The 23,246-nt window shown below is 46.1% G+C and overlaps 1 pseudogene across 1 annotated transcript; it reads left to right on the top strand.

The window, feature by feature from the left end:
• The first annotated feature begins 21,460 nt into the window (after window positions 1–21,460).
• On the top strand, window positions 21,461–21,865 carry LOC308517135 (small nuclear ribonucleoprotein Sm D2-like; annotated as a pseudogene). The gene has a single exon. The product of its transcript is annotated as a small nuclear ribonucleoprotein Sm D2-like (transcript).
• The last annotated feature ends 1,381 nt before the right edge of the window (window positions 21,866–23,246 follow it).

Here is a 23,246-nt window from a genome sequence, read left to right as displayed (position 1 = left end):
CTGTGTCCCTGAGTGCCACCAGTGCTCAGGCCCTTGCGTTCCGTAGGAAGAGTGTTAGGATGTCTGAAAGCATGCCTTGACCTGTGTCCTGGGGTCCCTTGGCTCAGCCTTGTGTGTGAGGTGCAAGTCATCCCTATGGCCCTGGAGGAGAAAGCAAGAGGAGTTGTGGACTCTGGGCCTGGTGCCACTGCTGCTCATCTTGGGACCTCCCACGGGGCTCATTCCTCATCTGTAAAATGCATCTGATGGTTCCTGCTCTCAGAGTGACCCAGTAAGTGTGATATCAGACCCTGGACATGGGAGTGCTTTATGAAGCACACTATTGACCGAATTGGGCATCATCTCTTAGTGTCTCCAGGTTTTTGGCACTCCCCATCATGTCTATTGGTCTCAATCAATCCAGAAATATCAGCATCTAGGGGTAGGTGTCAGTATTAGATAAGAGCTTCACAATCATTTAGTGTCTTCATCTCCAGCGGTCATGTCTTGATAAAACTGCAGACCCTGTCGCAGGAACTCACAGCCGTGCTGGTGGACCCAGGGCCTGAGGGCTCCTGTCAGGAGAGCACTCTGCGGCCTTTCTCTGAAAAGGGCAGTGTGACCTGCGAGGCCAGATGAATCTGTACTGAGTGACGCTTGCTCTCAGCTGCCATTTACACCTGCAGCTTTCAAGGGAGATCATCCAGATGGTCTTTCAAGACTCAGTTGCAAAACAGGGCCTAGTTCTTCCCAGATCTTTAGATCCAAGCTAAGGACACAGGAAGCAGAGCTCAGCTCAGCTCAGCCCAGCTGAGAGCCCGCAGGAGAGCCATTCTTCCCCAGAGATGGGCCTTCTGAGAGAGGCTGAGAACATTTTCTCCACTAAACAGTTAAATTAAGAAACTTTTCCCATGAAGACATGGCCTGACATGTATCAGGAGAAGTCATCATCTCCAGAACAGTCTCGATGTAGCCTCATTTCTCATGCCCGATAAACCAGAGAATGTATCTTAATTGAAAGGTCTATGTATGTAGGTGATTTAGAATATGAATATGATTCTGAAGAAATAATAAAAAGATACACAATTTTAAAGTCTAAATTTGCTTTTTTAAATCTGCGATTTTCATTTATGCTGCCCACTGTCCAGAAAATAACCTTCCTGATTCTCCTTTATTCTTCCTGCTCTTCCTCCCTTCCCATTTGCTCCACTCCAGGTCCCCTTTTTGTGTCCCCTGAAGATCGAATATTTGGCATAGGCCAGTCTCATGCGTAGGCAAGTAAATATAATTAAAAATATTCTGAGGCCACCACTTATTATTGGGTGATCTTGGTAATCAATGTCTCAGAGCCTCAGTTTCAACATCTGTAAACTAGAGATAATAATAGCACCAACTTCTTAGGAATAAAGAGTAAATGTGACAATATGAGTAAAAGATAGTGGCCTGTCCATAGTACATGTTCCATAAAATGCTGACTGCACTGCTGCTGAGATTTCTCTGACTCCAAATATTTCCCCACCAGCTCATCAGCAAAGTCTATTAGAAGTTCTGTCCATGGGGTTACTAAGGAATTATTCCTAATTAAGTTAAAATACACTGATAGTCCTTCTTAGTTTGGTTTTATTATTTAACAGAAAACTAAATGTGTGAAAATAACTCAAAAGGGACTCAATTTTCTCATCTGTAGAATGGGGGCCTCACAGGGCTGATTCAGGGTTCGAATGAGATATGGAATGCGAATGTTAGAGGCAGCAGGCTGAGCAGATTTGCAGGTTGCTGCTGTTTCTCTTCTTTGGGGAAGGTGAGTGACTGCCCTCTCTTCCTCCCCAGCTTCCCCTTCACTCCGCCCACAGGACTCCAGCAGAAGAGCCGGGGAGGCCTGACATGGAGTTCTTGTGAAGGGTGTGTGGGTTCAGGATTATTGGGGAAAACATTCCTGGTTATTTTTTTCTTCTACTGTAGCCTGAGTCACTACCACTACCAGCCAGGCCCGGGTCAGCACCCTAACTTTGGAAAGTAGACCCCTCTCTGGAATTCCACCCTCTCAGACTTGCTCCATCCTTTTCCTCTTCCTAAAACACCTGCTCACACCTTACTGCCATGTTCTTAACCTCCGGGGTCCTCATACGCCCTCTCTCGCCTCACTCTATCCCTGCTTCTTCTTGTCCTGCTCAGAATAGTGACATAAATTGTGGAGCACTGGCCTGAACAAGGAGAGGCCTGTGTTTTCACCTGCTGCTCCCCCTCCCTCCCTGACTGCCTTCACTCAGTCAGCTCACCTGATGGACACCCACCCTCTGCCAGGCGCCCTGATGGGTGCGGGAGACAAACGGTGTCCTGGACAGACATGGTTCCTTCTCCCACAGAGTTCCATCACCCACTAGAAGCTGTGTGACCTTGAGTGAGTCCATGACGCTGGCTCTGTCTCCTTCCTTCCTCGCCTGACACCCAGGCATTCTCTGCTGGCTGGGACCTGAATGCCACAGAGATGAGATGGCAATATTAGCTTCAGCCCAAGGGTGATCAGACTCAATGCCCACTTCTCTTATCACTATAAAATAGCACTTCCCCATCTTTTCCATTCATTCATTTTCTCTGATTAAAGCTGTAACCAAAAGCAAGTCCCAAACATATGCCTAATGGCCATGTAGTTTATTGACTAAAGCCCCAAATCACCCTACTGGCAACAGGGCCAGCGCCTCCCATGGCGGAAAACAGCCCTGCAGTGGGGTCTAACCCATCCCTGCCCCGTCCAGGGCTGGAACAGTGGGATGGGGCGGCCCAGGGCTTTTTCCGGGGCCGTGTCCTCAGCAGGATCCCAGGGAAGTTCACTTTGGCAGAGTGAGGCAGGCTGTCTTCTAAAGACGATGTTCTCTGGAGGAATGGGGCTTGCCTCCCTGTCCTGGGGGTCGGGATGGTCCTGTGGTCACTCCAGGAGGTCTGTCTGGAGTAGCTGAGGTGCTAAAAGGGGATCTTTTGGGCTCGCCTTGAGCCCTTGTTTGCACAAGAAGAACTCTGCTTGTATTTATGTTGTGTGCCATAAATCAATAAAATAGCAACATTCTACAAAGCTGTATGTACTCACCCTTTACATGAGAATGAGGAAACAAGTTGTTCCTATGAAAGGTTATTACCTTAACATTTTATTGGGTGACGTAGGGCTTGGAGATTTGGGTGGTGACTCTCAGGACCACTGTCCTGGAGGAGCCTCCCTGGGAGAGGCCCTGGGTTGGGAGGACCCTGAGTGGTTGGTGTGGTCTCGTGGGCGAGGCCAGCATCACTCCGGCTTCAATTTCCTCACCTGGGAAGCTGAGATCAAAGTTCCCGCCCACTCACGACTCTCGGGGATCAAATCAAATAGAATAACATGTCAAAGCCTTTGTGAGGAGCCAGGTTCTGGGTACGTGTTGTTTTTATTGCAACCCAGCTACCCAAAGGGAACTTGCTTCGTCCCCTGGATGCACCGGGGGGTAGGTTTTCCTGATCCCCATCCAGTGTCTTCCTCGGTTCTGTCCCCACCTTGCCTGGCAGCTGCTGCAGGTTGACTCAGCAGCGCCCATTTGCTTAGTTTATGACCTCAGATGTCCCCTGGATTCTGTCGCACCAAATCCAGTTTGTTCCAACTCCTCTTTCAACAGGAATGTGAATTTACTTGTGTCCCGTGAATTATGTGACAGAGGACTGGGCAGGACTGGGTTTGCTTATTATAATTCTCAGCTATGACTCACCCAGAGTTCAAGCCTCATTAAGGCCAAAGTCTGAACCCTCCTGGCAGCCTGGCAGCTCATCACGTAAGAAGTCTTCACTGATGGCTCGGTGTCCCAGGGGCATCTGCAGGGACAGCCACGGGCACCGCCAAACTTGCGGCAATGTGAACCGCTCAGTGGGCTTTGACCTCCTCAGTCCTGTTCCTGCTGCCAGATGTGCCTCCTGGAGGGGCTTCTGGAAACATCTTGGGGAGACCTTGCGTGTGGGCTGGAGGGGGTTTCCAGGGGCCTCCAGTGCCCCCCTCTCATTTTATGGACAAGAATCAGACGCCCAGGTCAGAGATAAGCTTGTGGTTGTGAGAATCTGACCTGCAAGCTACACTGGGTTGAGAATCCCCCAAAATTCATGTCCACCCAGTACCTCTGAATGTGACCTTCTAGAAAATAGGGTCTTTGCAGATGTAGTTAAATTGAAGTCATACTGAATTAGGCCTAAATCCAATTCTGATGTCCTTCTAAGAGGGCCATGTGAAGACAGACACCATGTGCTGATGGAGGCAGAGAGTCGGGCGATGCAGCTGCCAGCCGAGGGTGCCCGAGGGTGATGAGAGGGAGAGGCGAGGAAGGGTTCTTCCTTAGAGCCTTCAGCAGGAGCGTGACCACACTGGCACCTTGACTTCAGACTTCTGGCCTCCAGACCTGGGAGAGAATTCATTGTTGTTGTTTGAAGGCACCCAGTTGGCGATGCTTTGTTATGGGAGCTCTGTGAACCGCACATACAGGCCAAGGCTCTCTCTGCTGCTCCCTCCCAACCAACCCTCAGCAAACACAGGGCTGAGGCTGAGCTAAGCAGTTTATGTGCATCGTCTCATTTAATCCTCACCACATGCTTGCCAAGGATGTATTAGTATCCTTACAGCAACTCTCGAAAGAAAAGTTCTTTTCTTTCTTATTCATTGTAATTTTGACACAAACATATAAAAGCACTAACGGGTCTGATACACAGTGAAAAGTCTCCTTCCCAGCTGACCCCGTCTCCCACCACCGGGTTCTCTGCTCTCAGGGTCGCCATTGTTATCAGGCTTGAGCAGAGCCTTCCAGTGCTATTCTCTAAGTGGTTCTCAACCTTCTGGCCCTTTAAATACAGTTCCTCATGTTGTGCCCCAACCATAAAATTATTTTTGTTGCTACTTCATAACTGTAATGTTGCTACTGTTATGAATCGTCATGTAAATATTTGATATGCAGGATGGTCTTAGGCGACCCCTGTGAAAGGATTGTTCGACCGCCAAAGGGGTTGCGACCCACAGGTTGAGAACCGCTGCTCTAAGTAAACCTGCAAATCAGCTAAAATATCCACCCCCCCCCCCCCACACACATGTACTTTTCTAAAACACAAATTATAGTACACTATGTGCTTGGTTCCATGCCTTGCTTTTTTCACCTATCAATACATCTGGAAGCTTCCTTGTCTCAGCAACATTGGACCCAGATGAGCATCCCAACTGCTTGAAACATGCCCTGTCTGTGACCCCTCCCTCCCCTGGCCTTCCTTTCACCTTACTGGCCGTCCTTGGTAGGGTCCTTTGCTGGCCCCTCTTTGTCTTCCTTACTCTAATGTTGGGGATCTTCCAGTCATTGCTCAGCCCTCTCCTCACCCCTCTTCTCACTCTCTCCCTAATCCATCTCCTTTCTGAAGAGCTATAGGCATAAATGATATGGATTCAATGTTTATATCACCCCTCCCCCAAATTCATACTCCCCAAATCCTAATCCCCAACATGATGGTATTAGAAGGTGGGGCCTTTAGGAGGTGATGAGGTCATGAAGGTGGAGCCCCCATGAACGGGATTAGTGTCCTTATGAAGGGACTCCGGAGACCTTCCTCATGCCTTCCTCCATATGAGGTCAGAATGGGAAGATGGCCGTCTGTGAACCGGAAAGCGGGTCTTTACCAGACACTGAATCTGCTGGTGCCTTAATCCTGGACTTCCAGCCTCCAGAACTGTGAGAAATATGTGTTGATTGCTTAAGCCACCCAGTCCATGGTATTTTTATCAGAGCACCCCGAAAATGGTCTGAGACAGAAGGGGAGCTCCCACTTTCTTGTAAGAAGCTGACTCCCACATACTCATCTTCAGCTTAGGCCTCCAGCTGCCACATCACTGCATTCTCATTTGGCCATCTCTACAATATCTCAGAACTTACACAACCAATCAGAAACCTTGATCGCCCGAAACTGTTCCCTTCATCAACCTGCCCCCCCCCCCCCCGCATCAGTAACCAACACACACGTACACACTCACTACATCCCTAATCCATCAACAAGTCCTGGGGATCCACCCCCAGGACAATGCTTGACTCTGTCTACTTCTCCCATCTCCGCAGAACTCTTGTTGCTGCCCCCTGACTGGTCTCACTTCCATTTTTAACCACCACTCCACCCTCTCCCCATCTCCACACAGCAGTCAGTGTGATCATCTTAGCACGTTAGTGGCTGCCCACTGTCTTAGAATACAATCCAAATTCCTTTGACTACCAGCCCCCCAGGATAGCACTCCCATCTCTCTCTCTCCAGCCTCCCCAGACGTCACTCTCCCCTTGCCCAGCCTCACTGGTCTGCCTGCAGTTTCTTGACAGCACCACACTCTTCCTGGCTCCGGAGCCTTTGCCCTGACTAGCTTCTCTTCCTTTGAGGTTTAGCTTAGGTGTTGCCTCTCAGTGAGGCCCTCCTTGACTCCCCTGTTCGTCTCCATCTCAGCTCGCGGTTTGTTTCCTTCATAACACTCATGGCTATGACTGAGATTATATTGACATAAATTGGATTTTTCACTCTACCTCCCCCACATGAAAATCTCATTTGCCACTGTATCCTTAGAGCCTAGCACCCTGCCGGACACAGAGCAGGTCTTTGGAGAAAATCCCTGAATGAATAAACAAGTATCTTTTCTTCTTAACGATGGAGAAACTGAGGGTTAGAGTGACTGAATAACTCACTCAAGGCCACACCGCAAGTAGGTAACAGAGCCAGGAGTTGACACTTGGCAGCCTGAGTCCTGAGATGGAGTTTATATGTGAGAAGCTGTGATTGGGGGCGGGGGGGGGGGGGTGAACTGTCATTGTGTACATTCAAATGTTATTTACCTACAGAGAAGGAATCGAATACCACCCCCTGTTTCATCCCTTGGAGGCAAGATGAAAGCTCTAGCTTTTAGTATGGAGGTGGGGGTGGCAGGGCAGGGCTGAGGGGGAGGGGGAGTATGGTGAGGCTTAAGGGCCTTAGGTTCCCTCGGGCCTGCAGAAGCACAGGGTGAGCACCTGTCCTCAAGCTTCCCACACCCTCCTTGCCGTGGGCACCAGACCTCTCCAAAGGCTCTGTCTCCCTGACGGAGAGCGTATCGGTTTCAGAAGGTCAGGGCACTGGGAATGTTGCCTTGCGGTGACGGACCGCCCTGTGCAGAACCCGCTGCCTGCTGTGCATAAGGGAGACCGGTTCAGAAGTGTCAGTTCATAGGGAACAGGTCTCGCCGAAATCGTGAGCCTCTTAAATATTCAGCTCCTTCCTTCTGATCAAAAAAAGTTTAATCTTTAAGTAATTAAGTAATTTGACTCTCACAGGGAGCGGTCAAGGGGAAGAGCAAGGGCCAGAAACGGGGCCTTACTGGGGAAGGATCCCTCCAGCTGCCCCGGGAAGGGCTGACCTGTCGCTGCCATGGCTCTGGCCGGTGGCCGGCCTGCAGGCAGAGATTTCCCTCTCAGCCGGCAGACAGGAAGTGCATTGTGTGCGAGGGAAGCTCAGGCCTTCCTTCCTTTCTTCTCCTGCGAGTACAAAAGTTCCATAAGCAGCATCCCTTCTCCATGAAGAACTGGGGGTGGGAGGGTGGGGTGAGGTTGGAGGATCATGTTTTTACTACACTTTTTACTTGTTGTTTCCTTTTAACAATTTTTGTTTTAAAATATGAAATACACACAGAAAACCGCACCTATCATAAACATCGTGGATCAGATGACTGTTCTCCAAACAGTCCCTCCTCCGCCTGGCCTCTTGGAGGAGCATATTTCCCTGCCCCACTGATGTTCCGCTTGGCCCTGTCACTTGCTTAGGCCAATGGAATGTGGGCAGCGGTCAAAGGATGCCAACTCCTAGCCTAGACCTTAAGAGACCCGTGTGTTTCCTCTCACCCCCTCGGATCCTGCCTGTCACCTTAAAGGAACCTGCCTTGGGCGGCTGCCAATGAAAGCAGCTCAGAGCCAGGCCAGCTGAGCCCAACCTAGGACTCCACTGCCCACAAACCAGTCAGTAGGAGATCAATCCTTTTTGTCTGCCACTGGGTTTAGGGATGGTTTGTGTGGCAATAAGTAACTGATATAGTAAATTCACAGCTTGATAAATTTTCTCAAACTAGCCCTAGCCGGTTTGGCTCAGTGGAGAGAGCGTCGGCCTGCAGACTGAAGGGTCCTTGGTTCGATTCCGGTCAAGGGCATGTACCTTGGTTGCAGGCTCAATCCCCAGTGGGAGGTGTGCAGGAGGCAGCTGATCGATGTTTCTCTCTCATCGATGTTTCTAACTCTCTATCCCTCTTCCTTCCTCTCTGTAAAAATCAATAAAATATAAAAAAAATTTTCTCAAACTAAACACACCTTTGCAGCCAGCACATAGATCAATAAACAGAATATCACACGTGAGAAGTCAAACCTCCTTAGTACCCCATTGCAGTTACTACACCCTTTTCTAACCTGACTTCTAATAGTATAGAGGAATTGTGTCTGTTTCTTACTTTAAAGAAAGGAAACATGAAGAATATGCTCACCTGCATCTTGCTTCTTTCACTCAATATCACATTTGTAGGTTAATCCATATATTGTTGCATGTGTTTGATCAGTATAGTGTTGCATGTTCATATAATCTGATTGATATGAAGTTCATACAGTCTAATTGATATCTCGTACATATACTATCACTTATTTTCCCATTTGATTATTATGGGCATTTGGGCCGTTTTTTGTTTTCATTTGCAACAAATAGCTTTGCACGAATGTTCTTATACATATCTTCTAGTGAATATATATGCATGTTTCTGTTGGGTCTATACTAGGACTGAAATTATACATAGTGTGTATATATTCAGCTTTCATAGATACTGCCAAACAATTTTCCAAAGTGATTGTATCTATCAAACTACTGACATCTATGGGCATTTTGATTGCTCTACATCCTCTCTAATAGTTGGTGTTTCCTGTCATTTTAAATTTGGTCATTCTGATCGGTGTGTAGTCAGATTGCATATTGATTTTAATCTGCATTTGCCTGATGATTAACAACTTAAGTCATATTTTATATGTTTACTGGCTATTTGGATATTCTTTTTGTGAAGTGCCTATTAGAGTCTTTTGCCCATTTTTCTACTTGGTTCTCTTTTTCTTATTGAATTGTAGAAGGTCTCTATATATTCTGAATATTGGTTCTATATGTATCACAAATATCTTCTTCTACTCTGTGGGTTGCCTTTTTACTTTCTTATAGTGTTTCCAAATGAACAGAAGTTTTTTATTTTAACATAATCCAATCTATCAATTTGATTATTTATTGTTAGTGACCTTTTGCCTATGCAAGGGAGTGTTACTTACTCCAAGGTCATGAATATGCCATTTAGTTAAAAGGCCATATTTTCCTTCACTGCACTGCCGTGTCACTATTTGTTTTTGTTTATTTGTTTGTTTGTTTGTTTGTTTGGAAACTGATAAAAAGTCATGATTTAGAGAACATGCTTTCAGGCTGGACACACTAGAGTCACATCCCAACGTTCCTATCCTAGCTGTGGATTTGGGGTAAGTTACTTCTGATCTCTGAGTCTCAACTTCCTCACCTGTCGTTGAGATAATGAAACTTTTCCCCTCAGAGTCTAATAGGCATTGAATGAGAAAATGCATGAAAAGCACTTACTATCGTGCCTGGGAATGAGAGCTCAATACCTATCTGCTGCCGCCATTACCCAGTTCCTGATATTAACGGAAATAGTCAATTTTCCGGCATTTTTCTGATCTGGGAAACAAATTTGTTGTCTGTGCTCAGTTCTGTTTCCAAGTTTTGTGAGGCCTGAGGCAGAGCAGTCCTCTGTGTGTTCCCTAAGCGTCCGCAGGGGCCCGCTGCTCCAGCACCCTTACTGTTTCCAGCCTTGGCTTCCTGGGCTCTGTGAAGGCAGCAGCCTCCCTGCATTATTTACTACCTTTTTAATTCCCTGCTGCTCGGCCTTGGAAGCTGTAGACCCAGCTTCCTGGTGAGCTGGCATCACTGAGCGTACTTTTCAGGTTTGTTTGTGACACCCAGCCAGCTGCTGGCCTGTCCAGCCGAGAACCAAAAGACTCTTTTAGGACAACATCCTGTCTTTGTGAAACTGTTTCATAGAGAACAGCTGTGAAAGAAGGCTGCTGGCCCGTGTCGCTGGCAATGAAGTTTTAACTTAATGCAAAGCATAAATAAAATAAACACCAGACATTCCCCACGTCAACCTGGCTAGTTATGTGGTCTTTCTTGCTAAACATGTGTTTGGGGCACTTCCCGTTGGCAAGTGGAGTTAAGGCTCCTGCTGAACCTGGAGCGACCAGATTAGACATGTTTCCAGGGGTTTGGCTTCTATCTGTGGAAATGTCAACGTTTTACACATGTTTTAAGAAGGCTGCAAATGCCACCACTTGTGACTGTCAAGATCGGGTTAAGTGTCTCTCAGGGGAGATGTAACTAAAATGGTCTGATCCTCTACAACCTGAAAGTGAGACATTGTTCCTTGGTACGTTGTTCATGTATTCAATCCACCTACATGTAGGAAGTACCATATCATGCCGGGTCCTCTGCTAGGATCAAGGGGGAAAAGACAAGTGTGCTACCTTTCAAATCCTTCATTTAGACCAGGGGTGGGGAACCTTTTTTCTGCCAAGGGCCATTTGGATATGTATAATATCATTCGCAGGCCATACAAAATTATCAACTTAAAAATTAGCTTGCTCTATTTGGTCAAACATTTAATTAACTCACCCCTAATGCCTTGGCAGGGCCAGACAAATGATTTCTCGGGCCAGGTGGTCCCCACTCCTGAGTCAGACCATAACAATTAAATCACAGTATTTAGGCAGATATTTCAGAACGAGAGTTGGTATTGTTTTTAAAAACGTTTATGTCATGCCTGTTCTTGTACTTCAACTCACCAAGACATTTGCCGTGGCCTGTCACCTTTGGGGTGACTCTCCCTGGGTGACGATAGTGTGGCAGGCCCCTGCTGAGTTAGGAATTCTCCATTTGGCTTGATCATTGTTGGTTTCGACTTTGTTTCCCACGAGAGAGCATTTATTTAGTCCCTACATTTATTTTAAGCTAAATCAAGTATATATAGGTTGGTGTCTTAGGCCGGCTTGGCCTAGTTACCTGAACTTTGTTTGAAGGCAGTGGTGGGAGAAAGATAACGTTGTCCCTGCTTGTACCCTATCGAGATTAGTCTCCTTGATAAACTAGCTACATCAGAAAACTGGACCTGTCTCTCTTTTTTTCAGGCCAACGTAAATAACAAATAGAAGTCCTAATATTTTCCTCTTGAGCCCTAATAGATCTCCTCCTCATGCAACCCTGGGTGAGCAGCCACCACGGAGGCCAGTGCCCACACCTGGTACATGCAGCTGCACCCTGACTTAGCCCTCTTGTGCAGACGAGGGCCTCTGGAGTCTCCCCAGCTCAGAGCTATGCTAGGAAATGCACTGTCGTCCACTAGACTGTCGGCCCACTCATTCAACACATGTTTCTGCCTGTTCCCAAGTGTCAGGCTCTGGGTAGTTCTGGAGATTCACTGTTGAATAAAACGGACAAGACAGCTGCCCTTGAGAAGCTTACACTCTAATAATAGAAAACACCCAATAAAATACATTAACACATTATAATAGTGGCAGTGACAAGCAACAGCAAGCATCCCAGAGTGCAGTAATGAAGACAGGTGTGTGTGCAGATGTTGGTGGGGGCACTCTGCTGGCAGATCCTGACTTAAGAACTCTGGCAGCGGAAAATAACCAAAAGAAAAACCAGCAATTATTATGCATTAAATTGGGCATTTGGTTTTAAAGGAGTATATTCCTGAAAGGGAAATGAGCATGAAGAGTGTGCTCGTGCATTTACTTAATAGATAATTTTGTCTAACAAATATTTGCTGTGAATTTACTTTAAGTAAGGAGACATGCTCTGCAGTGCCGTGGAGGGAGATTTACTAGGTAAGCCTGGGCCAAGAGGCCATGGTTATTTAGGAATATCTGAGCGGCTCGGAGCTATTTATAACAGCAGAGCAGTGCGTGGCCTGTGGCCGCCTGGCTGACATGTCTGGGCTGGGAGCTGACCTGGTGGAGCAGGAAGAAGTGGCTCTGATGATGTCACAAGGAATGATTTAGATTTCTCCTTGAGACAAGCAACCACTTGACCTGAAGCTCAGCTGGCTCTTTTGCTTTCTAACCCTTGCTCAAAGGCATACATAATAATGTTGCAGCCCTACTATGTGCTGGGAAACATTTTAGATGACTTGATCCATGATTTAAATCGCACCTCAGCCGCATGATGTGGGCATTAACGCCTTCATTTTACAGGTGAGGAAGCTGGGGCTCAGGCTACTTAAGCTCTTTGCCCACATTCCAAGCAGAGCCAGGTTTCTGATGAGCATCTGTCTTGGTGCAATCCCATGCTTCCTCCTGTACCCCACAGTACCTCTAACTAGACCCTGAGCATCTTGAGGGTGAGACCATGTTTTATTCATTCCTGTAGCTTTAGAGCCCAGAATTGTAAGGAATCTAGTCACTTGTTCATTTGTTCATTAAAAAAAAAAATTACTGAGCAATAATTAAGTGCCAGGACCTGTGCCTTGTGGTTATTAAATATATATATATATATATATATATATATATATATATATATATATATAATTGATTTCAGAAAGAGGGAGAGAGAGAAACATCAATCAGCTGTCTCCTGTATGCCCCCTACTGGGTATCAAGCCTACAACCCCGGCATGTGCCCTGACCAGGAATCAAACTGGTTACCTCAACCGGACAATACTCAACCAACAAGCCACACTGGTCGGGCGGTCATTAAATATTTGAGAAATGAAAGAGGGAAGGGAGAGAGAAAGGGGGAAACACATCCAAGGGAGGGAGCTGGCTGTACAGCAGGACTCAGTAGGGCTGGACCCAGGCTTCAGGGCTGTGTGGGAGGAAGTGGGGGAGGAGGGAGAGAGCCCTCCGCAGGAATCACTCCTTGGCTCTGGCACTCATTTGCTTTGTGTCATTGCCTGTCTGGGCTTCAGTTTTTGCAGAACTTTCCAGTGATTCTCAGGTAATTTTTTGACCAGTAATTTTGAAAGCTTTGTAAACTGAGCACATCACATGGCCTGACCATTCCTTTCATGTATGTGACCTTTCCATTATTTGAATGAGTTGAGGAATGACTATTTACCTGAGGAGTGACTAATTTTGCAAGCTTAATGCATGAAGTTTGTTTTTTACCTGCGTGGATTTGAGCGCTTACTGTGTGTAAGGCACTGACACAGCAAATGTTGATGGATTGATTGGCTGGTGTGGGTGGTGGAAAGATATCTGAAGTCAACTTGAAAACCCTGGGCTCTAGACCTCAAGTAGCAATAATTTGCTGTGTGACTCAGCACATCACTTCCTTCTCTGGGCCTTAGAGATGCTGATAATTAATTCAATTGTTTAGGGGCTAGAAGGGTGCAAGGGCTGTTGGTATCTTGAATACATCCCCTAGGTGACTCAAATGTATAGCCAGGGTCAAGAACCACTTGTTTACATGTTTTCCTTCCTATCTATCCAAGCCCCAAGTCTTCTAGTACAAGTGTCTGACCTACAGAAAATATGAGAAATAGATTGTTGTTGTTCTTATTTTTAATGAAAAAATAGAAAGCCAATGGGAGATATAGGAAAAGAAAAAAGAGAAGCAGAAGCAATTCATGTTGAATGCTTCAACACCACAGGATTACTATTATCTTCATATAATCTCTCTGAACTTCACTTTCCCAGATGAAGATTATATAATTCCTGATAAACTGGCTTAATACATAAATAAACAGAAAAAAATAGCCCTGATTTGTAACATTTGCCAATTTCTCTGGTGTAAATACTCCCACCATGGTTAATTTTCACTTATGAACGGGTTAACCGTGGCTCAGAAAATGTCTGGATATTTAACCATCACCTGTACTAGCCAGCTCCAGCAGAGCATATAGGGGAATAAACAAATTAAACATGCATGACATGCTTGAGATGGTGCCTGCCACACAGGAAGCCCTCGATAAATAGCAACTATTATTATCAGTATGGTTATTAACAGTGTTATTTTCTTTACTCTTATTTTGTTAATATACAGAATTTATTTTGTTCTGCCAGGGCTCAGAGTTACTAAGGGACAAAACTTTTTTCAGTGTTTTAAGTAGAACCCTGAAAACTCCTAACACCTATACAGCATTCCCATGTAGTCTGCTTTATAATCCAGAGGTAATTTAATAGAAATAAATAACATTTTCTGAGTTAGAGTTTTTGAAGCACTTTCATGGCTTTTTCTCCTCTTTTGATAACCAAAAGGTAATGAGGTAGGTAGGATGCCCCCCACTTTTCAGTTGAAGAATTGAGGTTCAGAGAGACTATGACCGACTTGGGTCACACAGCTCTCAGTGGCAGAGGTGGCTCTCAAAAAAGCCCAGTGGTCTTGCCCCTGTCATAGCTGCCTCTCAGTTTCCAGGAGGCAGTTATGTGGACATGTGGTTTTCCTGGCCAGGACCCAACTTAACCTGGAGGGGGGTGGAGGGGGATGTATGGAGGAAGGGAATTGATCTCATCTACTCAAAACAAGCCACAGCACTCACAGCCAATGGTGGGGGGAGCTTAATATGAACACAGGACACAGCACAGCTGTGAGTAGACACCTCAGTGAGCACCTTCGGGGAAGGCATCTCCAGAGGGAAAGATTACTAATTCATGATAAGGATAATGTGGACCCGTCTCTCGCTTTTAATGTGAGTTTGAGTTACTGCGATAATTACATTCGGAGGCATGAGAGTATTAAGCTGTGTAGTGTGAGAAGCCCTGTTGTCTGTAAAACGATGAACACAGTTTAATGGAATGGGTATGCGTGCGTGCATGTTAAGGGCAGGCTGGAGGACTCCTGCGACGTTATGGAGGTTGGTGTCTGCTAAGTTGGGCAGCTACTGAGGCTCCCCAAATATAGTTCTTGGGCTGAAAGCCTTTCCTTACTTAATAGGTGATGGCTGTGTCTCTAGGGAATGGAATATACTCCATTCTGTATTCTGGGGATTAGCAAGCAGAGGTGGTATCAGGAGAAGGAGGGCACACGTGATGTTTTACACAGCAGTTGTCCTGCTTTGTGTAGCCTGCTAAGAGTGGGGCTCCAGCATGGCACATGGGTGCCAGGCGATTCTCTGGGGGCTTGGGAGGGGACTTGAGGGGGTGCGGGCTCTCTGTGGCCTTGATTGGACCAAAGGACCTCTCAGTCCTGCTGGTCACCCACCCACTGGACAGCTAGCCCCAAATTTTCATGTTTCAGGGAAAACCCCCAAACCCCCAACATACATGAAGTGCATGTTTTTTAAACAACTTAGGAGAGAGCCATTTAGGTTGGATGCCAATTTTTTATTACTAGAGTTTTATTAATATCATTAAATCAGTAATCACAAATGAGTTGCATTCAGACCTTAGTTATTTTGTGTAGCATTGCCTAGAAAGAGCGATGCCAGTGCCAGGAGAAGTGGGTTCCAGGAAGCCTTCAGTCTCAGGAGGCTTTGGAAGGAGCCGTGGATTCGGGCCATGGAGGACCCTGTTTCCCAGCTTCAGTGCCGTGGGCTCCAATGCTCTCTCTGCAGAACATCTCCAGTGATGCTCCCCAGTCTCAGCCTGATGCCCTGGTTGGGTTATGTTCCACCTGGGCAAGCCCCTTTGAGAACTGAAGCCCAGGGATGAGGAGGCCAGCATTTTTGGAGCAGTTTCTAAGTGCTAGACTGGGCCAATTGCTTTCTCGATGCTACCTCATTTAATACCTATCACCACTGATACGAAGTACCTACCATTGTCCACATTTTACAGGAGAAGCAAGATGCCCAGAGTGGTTGGCCTAGAAAGCAGCAATCAGGCAGGCAGGGGGAAGGACAGATGTCTCTAGGCTTGGGCATCACAGAAGGCAAATTTGACAGCGTGCTTAACCTTTCTGGAATTTAGATGGCTTTACTAACCTTTGGACCAAGCTTTAAAGAGTAGATCTGGTTTTAGAGATCTGGGCAGAGAAAGGGCAATCAGTGGTTCATGGGGAAATAGAGGACATGACAACTAGTCCTGACTAGTTGGAGTTTCCAAGTTATATGAAAGAAAAACAAGAGATAATTCGGATGAGTGCTGGGGTGTAGGAACCTTCAATATCGGAATAAGTTTAACTTCTGTAAAGAGCCATTGACTGGATTTTCAGCAGAGTGTGACATGATCCCAACCCAGAGGTGTTCTGTCAATCAGACAGAGGAATGGAGGCTCGAGAGAGCGGTGCCAATGCCAAAGTCACTGGCCAGGTGAGAGACAAAAAGGTGAGAATTAGAGCGGTGGCAGTGAGCAAGGGAGGCAGGAAAGGCTACAAGAGAGATGTCCGGGACAAACAATTTATAGGCAAGCCCTCTGAGTGCCCATCCAACATCTACCATACCCTACATGGGGGAACTGGGCTAACCTCTCTGGTGCCATGTTCCCATGGCTGGAAAGTAAAGAGGTTGGACTAGAAGATGGTTTCTAAATGTCCTTCCAGCCCTAGTTTCCTCAGACTCCCTGCCTGACCTTTCTGTCATTGCTCTTCAAGCTTGCTGGCCAATGTCACTGAACAGGGGACGACTCTCAAGCAGGGCCCCCCGTCACACCATCAACAGCTGGTGACTTTTCTTTGGTAAAGCCTTGCAAAGTCTCCCAACTAATTAGATCAGTGCTGTTGCTCCGACTTCGCAAATCTTCCGAAACCAAATGATACTACAGCAAAATAAAAGTCAATGGAGCAAAATAATAGTCAAGAATACATGAGAATGTCCCTTTATTACAAAGGTGACATTTCAAACCAGTGAAGGAAAGATGAATTCACCCAGCAGGCCTAGGGAAAATGACCGCTTAGGAACAAAAATAACAGTCCATTTCTACCTCACTCTTCGGACCAATATTAATTCCAAATGGTTTTAAGAGAAAGATAGAAAAAATTACTAGAATAAAAAATAGAGACCGTTAGTATAATCTGGAGATAGGGAAAGCCTTCTTAGCATGGCATTGAGGCAGTTATAATGAAAGAAGAGATGGATAGATTTGACCATATAAATATTTTTAAAATTGCACATCCCAAAGACACCAAAGCCATCGCCGGTGTTGTGTCAACCGTCTTAAGTGTTTCTGGGAAGGGGAGGAAGCCACTTCTAAGTATCTCAACCTGACATGGCAGAAACCCTTATTGAAGGAAGTGAAGAGAACTAGTTTCAGGAGGAACTTCGGAATGGAAGGAAGCCTGCACCACAGCCTGGAATGGGGCTGTCAGGAACGGGACAACGAGAGCAGTTGCCAAGAGGACCGTGGGCTCCCAGGCGAGAGCCTCTTCTCCTCTGCCCTGGGCAAGAGTGTCAAGGTCCTGCTGGGTTTACTTTGCCACTTCTGAGCCTTAGAACCCCTGACTGAGTGTCTGAAAGGAATGAAGAGATCACCTCCCTCTAGACCAGTGATGGCGAACCTATGACACGCGTGTCAGAGATGACAACGCGAACTCATTTTTTTGGTTGATTTTTCTTTGTTAAATGGCATTTAAATATATAAAATAAATATCAAAAATATAAATCTTTGTTTTACTATGGTTGCAAATATCAAAAAATTTCTATATGTGACACGGCACCAGAGTTAAGTTAGGGTTTTTCAAAATGCTGACACGCCAAGCTCAAAAGGTTCGCCATCACTGCTCTAGACAGTGTCCTTGGCTCCTCCTAGGAGCCTCAGGAGCTTGTCTTTCCTGTTCGGTCTTCACTGCCTGGGTATCACAAGGGAGGGATTTGGTGTCACGACTGCCTTCACAGACCATGGCTGTGAGCCAGGCCTCGATGCCCACAAGAAACATGATCCACCTGCTCTAAGGGAACAATGGGGCCACGTGCCTCACAGACTCACTAATAAGTGGCTGGAGGCTCCAGGGTGGGGCACTGCTCTTTAGAGCCAGCAGATCTCTTCTTTGCTGATTCTCCCTCGAGGAGGCCGAGAAGGAGCTGCCGTGCTCCCTGCAGAGAGCGAGCTCCTGGACGGTCTCCTCCCCATCCACAGGCTGTTGGCCTCCCATGAGCAGTGACCTGGGATGGACACACACTGCCCTCAGCAGCTAATTCATATGTGACAATGGGTCCCAGCTCAAGAAGGAGCATTTTTTAAATGACAGGTCAGGTGGTGGCTAACATGGATAGAATAGAATTCAAGTTCTATCCACAGGTGGAGTTTGCACATACCTGAGTTCATTTGTCACTTAGGGGAGTGGTGGCCCAAGGCGAGACTAAGGGGAGCTAAGAGGCCCTGGGAAGAGGAGTCCCTGGAGAAGGAACGTGCATGATGGTTTTGAAGGAGTGGCAGAGGCTTATTGCCGGAGGAGAGGAGCATTTCTGAGCAGTATCTCAGATTCTGATTTGGCCTCCTGCAGAGGTCACGTTAGATTCATGTTTGAGCTCTATGGAGAGCTAAACCCTAAAGTAAAAACAAACTCTGAACCAGCCCAAGGTCATACACAGAGTGTACAGTCAGAATTCCTCCTTTTAGGCAACAACAACAATAAATGATTCTGGCTGATGGAAGCCGAGAAGGAATGCTGTGAAAGGATATCACATAGGTCACAGCGTGGCCAGCCAGAATGACTAGAAAACAAATAGAAACAAAAGGTTACTATGCAGCCAGACCCATAGCTAAAGCCACAGGCAGAAAACCAGCTTGGAGAGAAGGCTGATGCCTTCTTCACTACTAAACCTCATCAACAGATACCCGTATCTCACTAGCCTTGACATTGATGCTGTATATCACTGCCTCCACCACCACCACAACTACCATCACCACTACCGCCAGCACCACCATCACCATTACCACCACCATCATTGCCACCACTACCACCACTGCCACTACCCCCACTGCCATCACCACCCCCACCATCACCACTACCACCACCACCACCATCACCACTACCCCACTGTCACCACTGCCATCACCACCACCACCATTCACTATAAAAAAGAATGTGCCCTTGACCCTGCTTCACCACTGTGGTCCCTGATTTTTGATTCAAAGTCCAACGTGGGTGAAGCTAATTGACCCACACCCTATTTTCAAGAAAGAAGGGGAATGTGAGTATCTATCCTCTTCAGCTTTTAGATCTGTACATTAGAGAATTCTCCCAACATATGTGGTTGGAGGAAAGGGGCAGTCAGACAGTGGCATCCCAGAAGATGGAGAAGGAGGAGGAGAACAAACCAGCACTACAGCTTGAAACAAATATTGAAAAAGATCACTTATGTTCTCTGAGCTGTAGTCTCCTCTTCCATAAAGAGGCTCCAAATTTTCTGAATTTCATGGAGGAATGAGTGTGAGACTCCATTGTCAACTGTATTGTGAACAAATGGAATCATCATTGTCATTGTCATCATCATCACCATCATCTTAAGCATTCATTATTCTCTGGGTGAAACCTGACTCCCAGCATAGTGCAAACTGAAGGGGTTGGCAGAGATCCCTGTCTCTACCATAGCATCTTCTCCTTCACCCAATCCAGATTTCCTCAGCTCACCCCCACTAACATTTTGGACCAGAAACACTTTGCCGTATCCCCTGTATTGTGCATTGTAGAATGTTTAGCAGCACCCTTGGCATCTACCCAGTAGATGCCAGTAGCACCTCCTCCCAAGTTGTGACAGCCAAGTGTCTCTAGACATTGTCAAATATCCCCTGGTGGGCAGAATTGCCCCTCATTGAGAACCATTGCTCGAATTTCATCCCCAACTTTTTTCCCATTTCATCACCACCATATTGTCTAGAGGTGAGAGGCTCACAGGCTCATGTCTATAGTTTCCTCAGCTCTCCTGCTGCCCACATTGAAAAAAAAGACTTAGCCTTTCCTTCTGGAGAGAGACTTTCCCTCTGTGTGCTAGGAGCATACAGAACACCAGGGCTCCCTCCTCACCCCTGCATAAGGAGGCTGGGAGGAGGAAAAGGGCAATCCTACGTAGCCTAATATTTATTTTTTCAATAAATGTTTAATTTTCTAATATTGCCCAGCATGTCTTCACCTCTTGGTCTTTGCTTTCTTATCATGTTCTCCCTCACTCCAGCCCCTCTCCGCTTGCCCAAACCTTACCCTTCCTTTTCTCTTTGAATTAACCAGCATTTCTCCCTTTCCAGAATGTTCAGTACCCTAATCCAATGCTACACTTTACACTGTGCTCCACTCTAAGTATGGAATAGCAGTGAGGGTGGAGAAGCTGTAAGCCTATAATAAGATGCCCTGTGAGAATCCTCATCAGAGAGATGTTATGGGGACATTGCTGATTTTTCCATGCAGCTCTCTCTTAATTAAGACCCTCAGGAGAGATGCCTGAATCACTCCTGAGCAACTGGTTGGTTTTTATTTTATGAATGTCATGAACGGAGTCACTTACCATGTTTGCCCTTCCCATTAGGTGTTTAAAAGCCCACAGCCAAATTTGTGGTCCACAATGGCCTTTAGGTCACCCATAGCATAGCGTTCTCCTAGTTTAATCTCATTGCTGGCTCCATTTTATGCCCTTACTCTGTTTTGTTTCTTTCGTTCCTTCTTTAACTTATGTTCCTGGAGGTTTCCAGTATAATTAATCCAGTCTTATAGTTGAGGGAATGAAGACACAGAGAGATTGAGTTCCTTTCTCAAGGCCACACAGCTACCATACAGCTAGTGTTCAAAACCAGGACTTTCTGGCTCCAAATTCCATGCAAGTGTGTATCTTACTCTGAACTATGTACAAAGTACTCACCATCACCACCATTGTCATCATCAATATCAGCATCATCTCCAGTGTCTACACCAGGGCGTCAGTGGATGCTAGAAGCCACAAAAATAAATATGGACCATCTTCTTGGGGTAAAATGTGTTTGGCGATTCATAACCATTCGTTTTATATTGAGATCAACATTAACATATTAGGAAAGAGAGGGCAAGATTAGCATAATTGTTTAAAGTGAAAAATCAGAATTCCCACAAGTCTCCAGGCTCTTTCAGGCTCTGCCCCAGGCTTGTGGGATTTAGGCATACCAGAATATCCACCTCAAAATATACCTTTTTGTATTAAAGAAAAAAACCACAGGCCCAAAATGGTGTCACTTGTGCTAAAAGCTCATAATACCAACTTAGATTTAATAACTGATCTAATTCTAGTTTTAATCCCTTGGAAAAATAATCTTAACCACTCGGGAATTTTCTGGTCAAGCACCAATAAGGTAATCTGTCACATGGGACCTCTCCATCTCTCTTAGAAAGAACAGGCGATCTGAATGATTAAAAAAAAAAAAAAAAAAAAAACAAAAAAAAAACAAAAACCACTCTTCCCCTTCTCCTCCCTCAAAGAAAACATGTCCCAGCCCCGAAATAATTCTTTCTTTTCTCTCATTAAGATCTCCCTGGCCCCTCCTTTCTTTCTATAAAACCCTTCCATTTGTCGGAGGCTGAGGCAACGCGGAGGACAGGAGCGTTCTGAGAGCGCAACCACCGCCACCATGAGCCTTCTTAACAAGCCCAAGAGTGAGATGACCCCGGAGGAGCTGCAGAAGCGGGAGGAGGAAGAGTTTGACACGGGCCCACGCTCCGTGCTCACGCAGTCCGTCAAGAACAACACCCAGGTGCTCATCAACTGTCGCAACAAGAAGCTCCTGGGCCGTGTGAAGGCTTTTGACAGGCACTGCAACATGGTGCTGGAGAATGTGGAGGAGATGTGGACCGAGGTCCCCAAGAGTGGCAAGGGCAAGAAGAAGTCCAAGCCAGTCCACAAGGACCGCCACATCTCCAAGATGTTCCTGCGCGGGGATTCGGTCATTGTGGTCCTGCGAACCCACTCATCGCTGGCAAGTAGGGGCTTGCTCCCTGCTGTCAAAACTCACTCCCTCGTCCTGCAAAGACCCGCCCTTTGACGAGAGAACAATAAAAGCCTGGTGTGGTTTTTTGTTGTTGTTGTTGTTGTTAAAAAACAACCACATGATCTCACTCATTTGTGGATTATAGAGAACAACATAGACTGATGAAAAGGGAAAGACCCAAAGACTGAGAAACAGCGATCAGGCTATCAATCCCCAGAAGGAAAGTAGGGGAGGGCAGGGGTAAGGGGAAGAGATCAACCGAAGGACTTGTATACATGTATATAAGCCAAACCAATGGACATGGACAACGGGGGGATGGGAGCATGAGTTTGTGTGTGTGTGGGGGGGGGGGGGAGGTTGGGGGTTAATGGGGGGGGGGATGAGGACACATTTGTAATACCTTAACTAATAATAAAAAAAATAATAATAATAATAATAATAATAAAAAAAAAAGCAAAAAACCCTCAGAGCACCCGTCTAGTTGCTAGATGGGATGCTGCCTGCTTTGGGAATCGCTTAATAAAGCCAATTAGATCTTCAAATTCACTCAGTAGAACTTTGTTTTTCAACATTGGTATATGAATTATTTTGGAAGCCATTGAGAACCAGCAGATGCATAAAAATCTCTAAAGACAGTGTACAGGTTTCCCTTTTGTATTGATAAAGGAAATTTCCATCTGTAAAGATCGCTCCCTGTCCATCTGCAGGAAGAGGAGGACTCCTACAATTCCTATCAGTGGAGAAAGCACCGACTGAAATCTGCATAGCAGACCTTTCTGAACAACCCGTGTTTGCCATACTTTTCCTGGTTACCTTCCCAAAACTTGCCTCTCTCACCCAGAAGACCCAGATCCCTTTTCCTTTGTTGAACTTGAACCCAAATTCTAAGCTCCCCTTTGGGTTACTCACTGCTGTGTGTTCCCATGTGTACATATATAATGTTAATAAACTTCTGTTTGTTTTTCACACTAGTCTGTCTTATTCACAGGGCCCCAGTTGAAGAACCTAAGATGTGTATGAAGGGCAGCAGAATATGTCACCCCAATGTATGCCTCTTTGACATAAGAATTATTTTGAGGAGATTATTTTGAAAAAACAGCAGACATAGGAGGAGTTCTGAAGACAGAAGTGCAAAAAGGCAAACTTTACCCTTTTGTCAGAGACATTTATATTTATAAAGGAAATCTCCATCTGAAGCCTCCGTGCTCTGTACCTGGAGGAGAAGGAACTATATCACAAGAAACCAATCAATGGAGAAAGCACTGATTTAAATCAGCAAATTACACCTTACCTTTGTTTCCTCTGCTTTTCCTGGTAACCCCTCATAACTGGCCTCCTCCCCATCAACGTCTTTTTGTTTTGTTTTGTTTTGTTCTT

This window comes from Myotis nattereri, assembly GCF_964212035.1.
Source record: "Myotis nattereri genome assembly, chromosome: 3".
Lineage (NCBI taxonomy): Eukaryota > Metazoa > Chordata > Mammalia > Chiroptera > Vespertilionidae > Myotis > Myotis nattereri.
The sequence above is the reverse complement of the archived record's forward strand: the minus strand, read 5'-3'. Positions and strand labels throughout refer to the sequence as shown.